This window comes from Equus przewalskii, chromosome 27 (assembly GCF_037783145.1).
Source record: "Equus przewalskii isolate Varuska chromosome 27, EquPr2, whole genome shotgun sequence".
Classification (NCBI taxonomy): Eukaryota; Metazoa; Chordata; class Mammalia; order Perissodactyla; family Equidae; genus Equus; species Equus przewalskii.
The window spans coordinates 843,947-859,945 of NC_091857.1; the positions used below are offsets into that span (position 1 = coordinate 843,947).

A 15,999-nucleotide genomic window follows, 5' to 3' on the forward strand; every position below is an offset into this window, starting at 1 on the left:
GAGATATAGTTTTAAAATCAAAATGATTGACTCTATGATATTTAATATGAAATGGAAATATCAGCATAATCTTCTAATTTTTTAATTAATTAAATAGTTCCTAATTCTACCTACTGAAAACACGCAGATTATATTCTGTAAAAACTATTCCCCATCAAAGAGAACAAGGGCTTCCGAGAATAACTGATTTTAGTTTCGGGGCTAGAAATGTGCAAAATAGGAGGTCAAGACGTTTGGGAGAGAAGAGTCTCGGATCTGTTGTTCTAAGTTCCCCTAGGACATGAAATTATCAGGCAATATTAGAAGTTCTGATTTTGGGCTCCAGCTATGCAATTTAATACATATTCATTTAATTTCTATAGCATTTAAGAGATTGAATCTAACAATCTTTAGAATACTGACAGTTCTCAAAAGTACACGCTTAAAGAGACTAAATTAAGAAAACTCAGAGATGGCACACTGGTGCCTGAGAGGCACTAAGAGAATCACTCAGAATGAGAAGGGGAGCATCTATCCCAGAGTCACTGGGTCGAATCGTGATTTACACGCCGTAGGTCAAAGAATTTATTTGTTAAAACTAGTACATCCGCTCTCTTTCTTCATAATTTATAATTAGTTTGATTTGCATGACTTTATTTTGGGTCTGTTTAATTGAAATTCAAAATAAGCATGCTAAACAATAAAAATAATTATGTATTCTCTTATGTTTCACATTTAAAATGTATATTAAAATTTCTTCAATCCCAATGATTTCACTTCAACTTTAGTTTTTCCATTTAGACTCCTTTCCCAAGTACTTGTGATCCATTTGATGAAAAAGTACTTCCCAACATCTGCCTTGAATTTCCTTTTTCCTCCAGTCCCATTCCTGAACCCTCATCTTGTTATCTTCTGTAAGTGGAAAATAGTCTGCTTGACATTATTTCTATCATGTTCAGTTTTGTGTATTTCAGTGAAATCTTTCTTAATTATGTTCTTCCCAAGAGAGCACTAAATCTTTTTTAGCCTGTCTTCATAGATTTTTACCTGTTGGCCCTAAGATAAACCCCATTGCTTTTTAAATCAACTTCAAGAGTTAGAAAGTCTTGGGTACTTTATTAAAAGAAGCCATATTAAAACAATATTCACAAAATATGAAAACTCAATTTTCATGCTTTGGAAGAATTTGTTTTCTCTGAAAATAAGCAGAACCTCTAAAGAACGAAGTGACATCAGATACACCAGTACTTGTACATTTTGGTTCCACTTCTTTTCTCTTTTGTTTATTACCTTTAGTACCTTGAGGGTTCAAACAGTGGTGAAATAGCATTTTTAAGAGCTCATTTTCTTTTAATGTTTACTTCCTACCCAATAAAGCAAGATCTAATGCCTAGAAGATATTAACATTAAGTTAATCTTTACATTTAGATTGTTTCCTGTACTTATTAACCTAAGGTCAATACGATAAAAGGGCCAAGTAAAAAAGAGAGTCATCTTTTTTTTAAATAATAAAATGGGAAACCAGTTGTGACTTCCATTTAAATGGACAGCTAGTGTAATAGCTCAAGATTCACAACGGAGGGAAATACAAGAGAGAATATACATTTTGTCAACCAATATGATTCTACCAACTAATAATGTGAATTAATGGCTCTCTATATAAACAGTAAAGAAAAACGCTCATTTTCACTTTGCATAGTACCAAGTATTGTCTACATTAAGACATTCCAGTTAAATGGATATTTTAAGTGAACATATTGAAGTAATTTACAGAGTACATAATAGTTGGCAATATATCAAAGATTATCAGAGACTGTGGTTTACTGTGTAAATAGCAGAACAAGTATATAAAAATATCAATGATCTTTGAAATATGGGCCTTCTAGATATTTTAATAAATGCTTTCTCTGAGTAGCTATTATAATAGATATGTAAATTGGTAAACTTTCAAAACTATCTCTATTTCAACAATATCATTAGAAGTTTAATAAAATTTAGAACACTGGACACATAGTCAAGGAAAGCAATTCTAGAAATCATCTTGGAGCTTTTTTTACTTTTCTCAGGAGAATTTATTTCAGCTCAGAACTCGGACCAACTTCAAAGGAGATTTTTGCAGTAATTTTGGATGTATAAGTTGTGCAGGGAAAAAGTAAAACTGGCTTCCAGACAACAGCAAAAACAAACCTGTAAATGCTTTGCTATGCAAAGCAATTATGTTGCATCTTCCGAAACCTTCTCTGAAAATGTATACATATGTGAACTTCCTTTCAGTCTCTTTGGAGAAAAGAAATGAAACAGATAAAAGCATTATGGCGTGAAGATAACATTAAATAGTTTTCTGCCTCTGTCCTAAACAATGGTCAACAAGTCTAAATAGATATTATTGGAGAGTACAATGCAAAGTAAAGCTGTGGATCCCTGGTAGGTCTTACAAGAAAAAAAACACCGTCCCAACTTTGAATGTGTAGTAGCTTAATTGGTTTAAAAAGAGTATCAATCAACTACTTGTTTGCATTAAATAATATATTCTGGAATTCATTAGTAGATCGTTTTGTAAAACAAACTAATAATTCTGAGCTATTTGCATCTTCTCAGTATAGAATATTACACTTTACTAATTTTTCATGTACAGGTTTGTAGTCACAAAAATGCAAAACACCCCAATAGACCTTTGTTAAAGAGTTAACTGGGGGAGTAAGGCATCAAGAGGTGTAAATCTACTCCTTTTTTTTTACAATATATAAGTCTTAAGTAGTAAAACAAAAATTGTTATGCAAAATAGAGCTTTAGGAAGTATCATTGCTGTATCAAGAAAATAAAGCAGAAAAATTAGTATACTCTCAAATGTTAAGAATGAAAAATAAATATAAGTGACCCATGGTCTTTCCATGTTTACTTGAAGTTGATCACAGTGATAACAGCATTTACCTGAACAAGACTCTATGCTTTACAAGGGTCTTCTCCACCTTCGCCACATTCTTATTTTCTGGTAATTTGCACATTACTTCTTCCATAATTCAATACACTTAAGGAATTTATTGTCAATAATTTAATCCAGTCTGATTCTTTTTAGATGTAAATGTCAGTCTTTTAAAATACAAATTTTCCTTCATATCAAGATAGACACAAAATATTGTTTAAAATAAGTTTTCTACACATGCTATAATTATTTTTAGTTTAAATTGAGCTAAATTAGGGAAGATAGCCATATGTTTACTAGTTTTTAATAATCAGCAACATGAATCATTTCTTTTTCCTACTTGAATTACTTTTTAAAAATCTGAAAAGTAACTCTCAGCCCTAAAATTTATTGTTCTTTTTTTAAAGATTGGCAGCTAAGCTAACATCTGTTGCCAATCTTCTTTTTCTTCTCTTTGTTTTTCTTCTTCTCCCCACAGACCCCCAGTACCTAGTTGTATATTGTAGTTGTAGGTCCTTCTGGCTCTGCTATGTGGGACGCCGCCTCAGCATGGCCTGATGAGTGGGGCTAGGTCTGCACCCAGGATCAAACCAGCAAAACCCTGGGCTGCCCAAGTGGAAAGCGTGAACTTAACCACTGGGCCACTGGGCTGGCCACAAAAATTCTTTTGAAAGACAATTAAAAAAAAAGAAAACTGGTTTTACTGTTAAGATTCATAGTTGCTATGCCCTATCCTAAGTAGACCATTTCTCTTTTAGGGAAATAACTTGTCACTTGGAAATTCTTTAGCTCTGTTCCAGCTCAGTCCATTAAAAACATGAAATGGCCAGTCAAAAATGGAAAACTCCAGTTATTAGTTTTTGAATTGTTGTTCCAGTGCTAAATGCTGAGAGTCAGGAGGCGCCTCTGGATACAGCAAATAAGTCAGCACACACGCGAGATGAGTCACTGTGCACGTATCCTTCATTTCACACAGTCAAAAATAAAAGCTGACAAAGCTAGCCTTTGGCTTCCTTGTCCTATTCCTTATGTCTTTTTTCCAGATTATTTCACTAAACAATTTCTTTATCCCACTAAATCCTTTTAAACCCCCTTCTCTTTGCATATCTTTCAAACCAACCCACTCTGTTTCTCCAGCACACTTGTCTTCAAGCCTCTCTCATAGCTGACAAACACTTTTGTATAATGTTTTCCTTTTTTTTTCTTTTTGAAGTCTCTGATTTCTTTGTTTATCTATAACATTTAACTTCTTATTTTCAAGTGCTATATGAATATTTTAAATAAGTGGCTTTTGAAAACCCCAGGGCGAGATGTATAAAAATTCTATTTTTGTGCTAAGAAAAGACATAGAACAGAAAAGCTTTATAATGGCTATTGAAGTTTTGAACAAATAATTTAACTTCTTTCACCCTCCTCACCCTCATGTGTAAAGTAGATAATAATGCCTCCCTTAGAGTGTATAAGAATACACTTTTCCAACTAATATTACTATGCAATTATTAATGATTCTTATCTTTTTTATACGTTCATTTCTAGACCAACCAAAGAATTGGCATTGGCTACAGGAAATGTTCCAACTAAAAATAAACGTAAAATTAATGTTTTGTTCTTTCTTTTTCCACCAACACTAAGTTAAGAATTATTCTTTGTGTAGTGACATTGTTTTGCTGTCTTTTTCAGTGATCAAATGATCAGCAGGCAGACTGACCAGCTGAAGCTTATCCACAGAGTCCCCTGACAGAGAGACATTATGGTGGGAAAAGGGCATGAGGAGGTCAGAGTGCGATGACACACTTTGTAAGAAGGTACAGTTCCCTTTATTCCACATCTTTGTTCATCTTGCACTTTTCGACATTAATCGATTTCACAAGTGACTTTTCAGTTCTAAAAAGAATGTTAACTGGCAATTTCTCATTTCCTCTATACTCTTGATTCCCCTTGCTCAGTACTGATTGTAAGATAGATTTTTGGGTCAATGAAACACTAAGTAGATTCTTTTTTTGAATACAACAATGAAAAATTTGTTTTTGATTCAATTTTGTTATTAAGCCCCTAGTAATAATATTTCAAGACAAAGAGTAACGCTTCAAAAACGTTACTATTTTCGATCATTTTCTTTTGGATTTGTTATTAAGATCTGGCTAAAAAGCTGATTACCTCATGTTGAGTCTGTAAAGGATAAATTCAGTTAAACACAAAGTCCAGCTCTATTTGCCCTGTAACTGTGTTATCATTCGAATGAATAAATTCTGATTCACTCTCCCAGCTAGGATTCAAATGTAAATGTATTTAATGAGGTAAAATTATTAAATGGTTTATGAATGCAGTAACTAGACTGGGGTATATTCCTTGAGCCAATTTTAATATCCACTTAGAATGGCCAATTTGAACAGAAGCCCCCAAAATTTCATGGCGCTTTTTACCTCCATAGCACCGTGAGGTCTATGAAGGGTCTAGTAACCTTGTCTTCAACAGCCTACTTCTGAGTGTCCCTTCCGTTTCCTGTTCTACTGGAAATGTAGCTGTTCACTGAGGACACTCCTCCCAGGGCTCTCTCAGGTGGAGAGTGTTTCCCCTCTCTCACATGTGATGTCAGTCTGGGGGTAGATGGTATCTTTTGTGCTTTGTTTGCTGTTTTTCAAGCAAATTCTCCTCTCTCCCACATAGTCTCAACTTCTCTAAAGTGCATGCTATCAGAATAAACCTTCAGACTAAACTCTTAATTGATGGCATTTACTTATGCCCATGTCAGTTCCCACCTCCACATCACATTCATGCCACGCTTTGCTGTCCAGATCACTGCCTTCCTTTCCATCACTACTCTTGCCTGGGTTTTTAGTGTCTTCTATAACCTTGTTAATTACCCACCAATACCCTGAGCCCTCAGTTGCTTTTCCTCCACACTACTTTTTCACCACTCCCATGGATAAACTTGGGATATTTCCATTAACAATAATTATATCACAACTTTACATCTCAATTTTAGTTTTTCTCCTCTCTGACCACCAACTTCCAGCTCATCTATATTTTTATAGCACCCAACAGTTCTTTGACTTTCCTCAAGAGCACAGATCCACTGATTTCATCACCTTTTCACTGTACAATCTTAATCTCCTCCTGTGTGTTTTCTCCTTATCCAGCTTACGTTCTGTGATATGCTACTACAATATCACTATTGAAAACACCTTTTGCAGCTGTGCTCTTCCCTTCTTCCACCCTATCCTCTGTATCGCTCTACTGAAAAACTCCCAATCTTACTTTAATACATGTCCATATAGCTGTAGAAATTTTCCAGTAAATATGGAAAATCATGATGCAGGAGGGAAAGTGAACCTTTCAAGAAAAAATTCTAAGGTTAGGTGAGAGGCGATGGATAAAAGAACCTAGTGCACAAATGGAGCAGTTGTCCAGAGATAGTTTATAAACAGTCTGTCCATCAAAACAGGCATCTTTAGCAGGGGGTGGGTGGGGGTGGTAGTCAGGAAAATATGAATTAAACAAAAATGAACAAAGGAGTTGTGGGTATATGCACAGAAATTGTTATAATGACGGGCCATGAAATTCAAACTGATTAAGAAGGTACATGAGACCATGAGATGAGAGATGGAAAGTAAATATGTGGATTGGAGATTCAGATGAACTGAAGAATTTTTGGAATGTGAACATTACAGTTGGTATGCCTGGAGGATAGGAGTCAAAGAATTGGTTACTCGAACTCAAGATTTTGGAGATGGTATAGTTATTATTAATATGGTCTAGTGTGTAAACAGGAGAGGGTTGGTGAATGAAAACGTTCTTATTGATTAAATGCCTTGATTTATAACAAAGCTTTCTTCTATAAGAAATAATGTAACAGGTTACATGCTGTTTTATAACAAGAATGAAAATTAGTTTTTAAAATTTTAGAATGCCCTTAAATTTACTCATCTACTAATCTAGATTCTAGAACAACTAGCCTGTGTTTATAATCTCCTTAATTCATTCCCTTATGGGACAGGAATATGATCATGAGAATATGATCAAATATGTACAGACTTTCCCTAGAACATACAGTCATGCACCGTGTAATGATGGTTTCAGTCGACAACGGACTGCATGTATGAAAGAGGCTCCATAAGATTAGTACCATGCAGTGTAATAGGCTGTATCATCTAGGTTTGTGTAAGTGCACTCTATGATGTCCACACAAAGATGAAATTGCCTAACGCCCCATTTCTCAGAACACATCCCCATCATTAAGAGATGCATGACTATATGTTCACACACAAAATAAGCACATATGCAAAATTTCTGGAGATTCAAATGCCTCCTGAAATTTATCATTGGATCCCTTAGGATAAAGGTATTATTTAGTGTAGAGGTATTCAGGGTCACATTTTTCTAGTACTTTCTAGTTGCCTATTAGCCTGCCATTTTGAATTTTAAGAATAAGATGTTAGATGACAAAGCCACTTTAGTGGTGGAAACTTTCAAATTAGTTAAATTGCTAAACTTAAGCCATCTTGTATCTGACAAGAATTCTCATCAGATAAGAGGTACATACCGAAAAAGATTTCCTTCTCAAGCTCTGCCTCACAGGATAAACTGAACTCTTGAAATGAAGATGGAGGGGCCAGCCTGGTGGGGTGGTGGTTACAATCTCACACTCCACTTCGGATCCTGGGCACGCACCTACACACTGTTCATCAAGCCGTGCTGTGGCTGCATCCCACAGAGAAGAACTAGAAGGACTTACAACTAGGATATACAACTATGTACTGGGGCTTTGGAGAGAAAAAAGAAATGAAGATAGAAAATACTAAGGCCACTACCAAATCCAAGAGTGTTTATTTTCCCCAACTGAAGAGACTTGAAAACTTTATATTTCAAGCCCAAAGTTAAGATTTCCATGGGTCCTCCTCTACTTTCTGTGGCTTTTAAAGCAGGCAACTTACCTAAAAATGCTCTGGGATATGACCTCAGACCTACATTTCACTACTAGGTTTTTCATTGATCTGTGTGTGATGTAAGTAACTCATATGTTTCAAATTCTTCACTCATAGCATATTACCTATCCTTCCAAGTGAGTATGAAAGAGATAATTAATGTGAATTCTCATTCACAACATACAAAATATTAGACAAAAGAAGAAAAATAATGTTATATAGTCTACTCTAACATAATAACAATGTCAAACTAGCCTTCTTGAGAATATAGCATCCTGGGCCTGTATGCCATAGGTATAGTGTGAGAATGTTGTAAATGACATTCATATTGATAATCCAAATAATTCTAAGAAAATCATCTGTTTACCACCAGAAGACTTTATATTAAAAAGGTTGAACATTCTTCAAATAGCTAGTGATCGCATATTATTCATTATTTATTATTTAAAATGCAATTAGTTGGCAGATCAGTTGAAAATGATGTGGGGCAATATACTGCTTCTGAAAGTGTGTGTGACTACATTAAAAATCAAATTTAATAAATAAATGGATGTAGTCATTAGGTACTCACAATTTATTAAATACTATACTCTGTAGACACAATCAGAGATATAAATAAATACTGGGGAAAAAAATCCATGTCCTCAACAAGCATATCATCTATTTGGGAATACAAAATTAAATATAAAATTTACATATTCAAAATGTTAATAAAGACATTATAGGAAACTTAATTACACAGATTGTAAATGACATATTTCATAAGGAGAAATTCCTTAAGATTATAGTGGTTGAACTGGATTCATTAGTTAATTAGTTACTTTAAAATCTTCAGTTGACCACCTATGATGTGTTAGGCATGATTCTAGGGCTTATGTCACATGCAGGGAATACAAAAGCAAATAAGATAAACTCTGTCAAAAACTGTGAATGGTATGAGCTTTCACCCTATGTGCAGACTCACAAGTCAGCCTGCCATAGTATTGTGGATAACGGCAGAGGGTGTGCGACTCCTGTTCTGAGTCAGAGTCTTTACACTTAACGGCACAGCAAAAAGAAGGAGCTTCATGTTTGGGTGAGTTCCCCTTGTACTTCAAGTCCCCCAGGGGTGACGTGAAGGGGCTCAGGCACGCACTGAACAGGTAGTGGGTTTGCATCACAGCTGAGGAACCCTGGGCTTAGAGATCCCGACTCTTTTATTATGGACAGTAAGCAAACCTGCCTGTCCTTTGCTCTGGAAGGAGACACTGATTATACCAGTCAGTCAGCAACCTTGCCCTCATGTTTGCAGGAGATGCTGATATTCCAAGGCTCTTTGCCAAACAATCGTTCTGGAAAAGATAGGCCAGAACAAAAGTCACCAGGGCCTGTATTAGATTTTTATTGCTATTCAACAAATTATCACATACTTAATTGGTTAGAACATGTTTATAATCTCACAGTCCTTATGGGTCAGGAGTCTGGGTGTGGGAACACAGTCCTCTGCTCAAAGTCTCATAGGCTGAACTTAAGATGGCAGTTAGGTTGAGTTCTTTTCTGGAGCTCAGACTATTCTTCCAGGCTCACTTTGTTGTTAGCAGAGTGCAGATTCTTGTGGCTGTAGGACTGAGGTCTCCATTTCTCGCTGTCTGTCACCTAGCTTCTAGAGATCAGCTTATAAACGTTACTCACAGTTCCTTGCCATATTGCCCTCTCACAGGCTTTTTCATACTCACTTTCTTTTTTAAGGTGAGCAGGAGAGTCTCTCACTCCAGTCTACTAAGATGGAGTTTTATACATAACTATGTGAATGACTGTTCCATCATCTTTGGCCATATAACATATCCTAATCAAAGGGGTGACTATGCTTTTGCGATATTCTATCGGCCAGAAGCAAGTCAAAGATTTCTCTCACCCTCAAGGGGAGAGGATTATCCAAGAGTGTGACTCATTGAGGGGTCACTTTAGGGCACTTCTGATTAAAGACATGTGTAAAAATAATTACTGTCCAGCAGAAGTACCTTGACAAAGGGAAGCTCATGTTCTATTGGTCTTTCTGGTCTTCCTATGTGTATATTATACATATTCATAGATAAACATATATACAGGTCTGGTAATTAAAGTTTGTGCTAAGCAATACTAAAGAAGTAACAGACAGCTTGATAGACTAACAGAGGCACCATTTTGGAGATGTAAGATGTTCTTTGAGAATGGATAGGCTTTAGACAGATCACGAATTGGGAGAAGATTATCAGCAATTGGAGAGGTATAGAGAAAAGAGAAAGAAAATTACCAGACTTCTTGGGGATCATCAGTGAGTGCTCAAATTAAATGTGAATGGTGACCATTGAAAAGATGAGAAGATGCAATAAGGCTGGAAGGTTCCCTGAAAATGATAGGCTAAAGAGATTTGACTTTACTGCATAGGCAGTAAGAGAGTGAAGGAAATTGGAATGGAGGGAGGAAGTATGATTAAGGGAATGCTATTTAAATATTTAAACTTAAGCTCTATTTTCTAGGGTAGTAAGATATCCAAGCAGAAATATTCAGGATGCAAGTAACTAGAACTTTGAAAGAAAATAAAATGCAGACTTGAACAGTAGATGTAGAGAGGGGATTTCTCATGAAATGGGGTTCAGGAACCTACAAAAAAGAAGTGTATAAAGGGAGAAAAAAAATAAAGATAAAGGTAAACTGTTGAGCACAGGAAGAAGTAGAGTTAGTAAAACTAATGGTGAAGGTATGAGGAGGACCAGGCTAATGTAGCATTATATAAAACAAGGACACAAATGAAAACATTGATGTGGAGCATCATTTGGAAAATCTCTGATTATTTCTCAAAGCATTTTGTGAGTTGAATGGGGTAGAATTTTGACTAGAGATAATTCAAAAAAGAGCATGCTGAGGAAGTAGAAACAGTGATAATGGATTGCTTTTTCTAGAAATTAGGGAAGTGAAGAAATTGGCAAGTAAATCAAACTGCTGAGGCCACTGCGATTGTGACTGGGGCTGCAATGTCCAAAGCATTTGAAAGTGCTTTGTAGAAATACACTTATTTATAATCTTTAAGAAGCATAGAATATTGTAAATAACTTGTTACTCATTAGGTACATGGAAATAGAAAACTTCTGGTGTTACCAGTTCTAAGATTAATTTTCTGGGAACTGCCCTGTCTGAGCATATCACAGACACTTGGGGGAAAATTACTGTTTCTACCCAGGTTCAACCAAGGAGAGCAATTCTGGTCTCCTTTTGGATTTTAGCAAACTATGTTCCATGCTAGAGGATGTGATTGGTGCATATCCTTCTCATCCCAAAGTATTTTAAAGTATATTTTTTGTGGTGATCTTTTAATTACCACAGAACGCAAATGTGGCTGAAGAAGCAGCCTATTTCAATCTACGCAAATTTTTGGATATTTGCTTTAAAGTTTACCTAAGCTCCAATTTGCTAAATTATCTGTTTTCTGTGTCTATAATAACTTTAGAAATAAGACAAGAATTGTAAAGTTATTAAGGAATGTCTGTGAAAATAGAATAACAATATATATGTTAATACCAAATAAAATGGTGTCTTTCATCAACTGATTCTTAGGAATCCATACAGTAAAGTGAAAAGGAGCCCTGCAGAAATTGTCAACTCAAAATTTTTGCATAAAGCTTTAAAAGTTTTGATTATTTCGTTCATTTTTATTTTCTGACATTTTAAATTAATTTTTGAAAAATTGGGCAAATACAACTCTATACAACACTGAGGCACTGACTACAAGGGTTTGCCAAGCGGCCCTAATAAAATTACAGCCAAATATTAACAATGCAGACATATGCACACACCACCATGCCTCCACATACATGATATTAAAATTAGAAAACAGGACATATGAATTCATTTTTGTTAAATTTGAATGCACATACATACATAGTTTTGCTTACACTGAAAATGTCTGTAAGGTTACAAAACTGGTTACATCTTCTGGAAAATAAGATGAGAATTTTTCCGTATTTCTTTTAGAATTTATATTTAATAATAAGCATAATGAGGCCTAATAAATGTATTGGTAAAAGAAACTTTTAAAAAGAAGTTATTATATGTAAAAAAATGAGGACTTGAATTATAGTAGTGTGGTATGTAGATTGGTGGGTGGTTGAGAAAAAGGAACAAATGTTGTTGACACTGATATTTAGACAGGGAACTTGGGATGTAGTGACAATTTGGACAAGGAGGGCAAAGAAGATTTGCAGTGTATGACACGACTCAATTTCCCAGACAGAGTACCTTTCACCTGAATAACAAGGCTTTGGATAAGGTTGATCAAGAACCAAACACATACAATTCCCTTTTGTTTAATCCAAAAAAGTGTAGTGACCTAAACATTTCTTTTCTTTTTTTTTTTATTGCAGTAACAATGGATTATAACATTATATAGCTTTCAGATGTACGTGATAATATATTTCGAATTCTGTGTAAATTACATCATGTTCACCACCCAAAAACTTATAGTCCATCCCCTCACATGTGAGCCTAATCAACCCTTTTTTTGCCCTCCCCCCTTCCCCTATGGTAACCACCAATCCAATCTCCATTGCTATGTGTTTGTTTGTTGTTGTTTTTACCTTCTACTTTTGAGTGAGATCATACGGTATTTGACTTTTTCCCTCTGACTTATTCACTCTGCATAATACCCTCAAGGTCCATCCATGTTGTCACAAATGGCTGTATTTCATCATTTCTTATGGCTGAGTAGTACTCCATTGTGTATATATACCACATCTTCTTTATCCATTCATCCATTGATGGGCACCTAGGTTGCTTCCAAGTCTTAGCTATTGTGTATAATGCTGCAATCAACATTGGGGTGCATGTATCTTTATGCATTTGCCTTTTCAAGTTCTTTGGATAAATACCTAGCAGTGGGATAGCTGGATCATATGGTAGTTCTATTCGTTTTTCTTTTTTTTGAGGAAGATTAGCCCTGAGCTAACTGCTGCAAATCCTCCTCATTTCGCAGAGGAAGACTGGCCCTGAGCTAACATCTGTGCCCATCTTCCTCTACTTTATATGTGGGGTGCCTACCATAGCATGGCGTGCCAAGTGGTTCCATGTCTGCACCCGGGATCCGAACCAGTGAACCCCGGGGCTCTGAAGCAGATCTTGTACACTTAACCACTGAGCCACCGGGCCAGCCCCTGATCTTTTTAATGTATTGTTGTATTTGGGTTGCTAGTGTTTTGTTGAGAATTTTTGCATCGATGTTCATTAGTGATATCAGCCTGTATTTTTCTTTTTTTGTGTTGTCCTTGTCTGGTTTTGGTATCAGGATAATGTTGGCTTCAGAGATTGAGTTAGGAAGCCTGCCCTCCTCTTCAATTTTTTGGAAGAATTTGAGAAGGATAGGTATTAAGTCTTCTTTGTATGTTTGGTAGAATTCACCAGGGAAGCCATCTGGTCCTGGACTTTTATTTTTTGGGAGGTTTTTGATTGCTGTTTTGATCTCCTTAGATTGATCTATTCAAATTTTATCGTTCTTCTCGGTCCAGTTTTGGAAGGTTGTATGCTTCTAAGAATTTATGCATTTTTCTAGATTACCCAATTTGTTGGCTATTAGCTTTTCATAATATTCTCTTATTATCTTTTGTATTTCTGAGGTGTCCATTGTAATCTCTCCTCTTTCATTTCTGATTTTATTTATTTGAGCCTTCTCTCTTTTTTTCATGGTGAGTCTAGCTAAGGGTTTGTCAATTTTGTTTATCTTTTCAAAGAACCAGTTCTTGGTTTCATTAATTTTTTCTATTGTTTCTTTAGTCTCTATTTTGTTTGTTTCTGCTGATTTTTATTATTTCCTTCATTCTGCTGATTTTCGGCTTTGCTTATGCTTCTTTTTCCAGTACACTTAGATGTGCTGTCAGGTTGCTTATTTGAGATTTTTCTTCTTTGTTGAGTTAGGCCTGAATTGCTATAACCTTCCCTCTTAGAACTGGTTTAGCTGTATCCCATAGATTTTGGCATGTCTTATTTTCATTTTCATTTTTCTCCAGGAGTTTTTTGATTTCTCCTTTGATTTCTTCATTTACCCAATCATTGTTCAGTAGCATTTTGTTTAATATCCACATTTTTATGGCTTTTCTTGTTTTCTTCTTGTAGTTGAATTCTTGTTTCATACCTTTGATCAGAAAAGATGCATGGTATTATTTTGATATTCTTAAATTTATTGAGATTTGTTTTGTGGCCTAATATGTGATCAGTCTTGGAGAATGTTCCATGGGCATTTGAAAAGAATGTGTATTCTGCAGTTTTTGGATGGAATGTTCTGCATACATCCATTAAGTCCATCTCGTCAAATGTGTCGTTTAAGGCCAGTGCTTTCTTATTGACCTTCTGTTTGAATGATCTATCCGTTGATGTAAGTGGAGTGTTAAAGTCCCCTAGTATTATTGTGTTACTGTCTATGTGTCCTTTTATGTCTGTTAATAATTATTTTATATATTTAGGTGCTTCTATGTTGCGTGCGTAGATATTTACAAGTGTTATATCTTCTTGTTGGATTGTTCCCTTTATCATTATGTAGTGCCCTTCTTTGTCTCTTGTTACAGTTTTTGTTTTAAAGTCTATTTTGTCTGATATAAGTATTGCTACCCCCACTTTCTTTTCTTTTCCGTTTGCATGGAATATCTTTTTCCATCCTTTCACTTTCAGTTTGTGAGGGTCTTTAGGTCTGATGTGTGTCTCTTGTATGCAGCATATACTTGAGTCTTGTCTTTTTATCCAATTGGACACCCTATGTCTTTTGATTGGGACATTTAGTCCATTGACATTTAAAGTAGCTATTGATAAATATGTATTTATTGCCATTTTGTTACTTTTTTTTCTGGGTGTTTTAGTAGTTCTTCTTTGTTCCTTTCTTTTTCTCTTGCTCTCTTCCCTTGTGGTTTGAAGTCTTTCTTTAGTAATGTGTTTGATTTCTTTTCTCAAACTTATTTGCTTACTTATTATAGGTTTCTGATTTGTGATTACCATGAGGATCCTATTTAATATTCTATGTATATAACAGTCTATATCTAGTTGATAGAATCTTTAGCTTAACATCTTTCTAAAAGCTCTACTTTTTCACTCCCCCCCCCACTGTTTATGTTTAAGAAATCATATCTAATCTCTTGTTTTGTGTGTGTCTATCCATTAGCCCCTTATGATTGAAATAGGTGATTTTAGTACTTTTGTCTTTTAACCTTCATATTATCTTCACAGGTGGTTGATCGGCCACCTTTACTAAATTTTTGCCTTTAGCAGTGATTTTATTGCCTGGGTTTTTTGGGGGGGTTATTTTTTTTTTGATAATTTTTTTATTCCTATTTGTGGTCATCACTTTCACACTTAAATAAGTCCCTTCAGCAATTCTTGTAGAACTGGGTTTTTGGTGATAAACTCGTTTAACGTTTTGCTTGTCTGGGAAGCTCATTATCTCTCCTTCCTTTCTGAATGACAGCCTTGGTGGATAGAGTATTCTTGGCTGTAGGATTTTTCCTTTTAGCGCTTTAAATACATCATGCCATTCACTTCTCGTCTGTGGGGTTTTGACTGAGAAATCCACTGATAGCCTTATGGGCTTTCCTTTGTATGTGACTTGTTGCCTTTCTCTTGCTGCTTTTAGGAGTCTCTCTTTATCTTTAACTTTGGACATTTTAATAATAATGTGTCTTGGTGTGGGCCTATTTGGGCTTATCTTGTTTGGAGCTTTCTGTGCTTCCTCAACTTGAATGTCTGTTTCCATCCTTAGATTAGGAAAATTTTCATCTATTATTTATTCAAGCATATTTTCTGCCCCTTTGTCTCTCTCTTCTCCTTCTGGGATACCTATAATATAAATGTTAGTGTGCTTGATATTGTCCCAGAGTTCCCTGAGACTGTTCTCATTCTGTTGAATCCTTTTTTCTTTTTTCTGTTCTGCTTGGGTGATTTCCTCTAGTCTTTTGTCTAGCTCACTGATCCCTTCTTGTGTATCTTTTACTCTGCTATTGAGTCCCTCTAGTCAACTTTTCATTTCCAGTATTGTATTCTTCATTTATTATAGATTCTTTTTTATATTTTCCAGTTGTTGATGAGCTCTCTGTGTTCATCTAATCTTCTCCTAATATCTGTAAGCATCCTTATGAGATTTTGTTTGAACTCTTTGTCAGGTAGGTCACTGATTTCTGTTTC

The 15,999-nt window shown here is 35.4% G+C and overlaps 1 long non-coding RNA gene across 5 annotated transcripts in view; it reads left to right on the forward strand.

Annotated features, from left to right (window-relative positions):
- LOC139079833 (uncharacterized) overlaps positions 1-15,999 on the forward strand; it is a 48,891-nt gene that overhangs the window by 21,042 nt on the left and 11,850 nt on the right. For all 5 annotated transcript variants that reach the window (XR_011533781.1, XR_011533782.1, XR_011533785.1 and 2 more), the window contains exon 2: positions 4,583-4,707. This is a non-coding gene — a long non-coding RNA (uncharacterized lncRNA). The remainder of the gene's footprint in view (positions 1-4,582; positions 4,708-15,999) is intronic.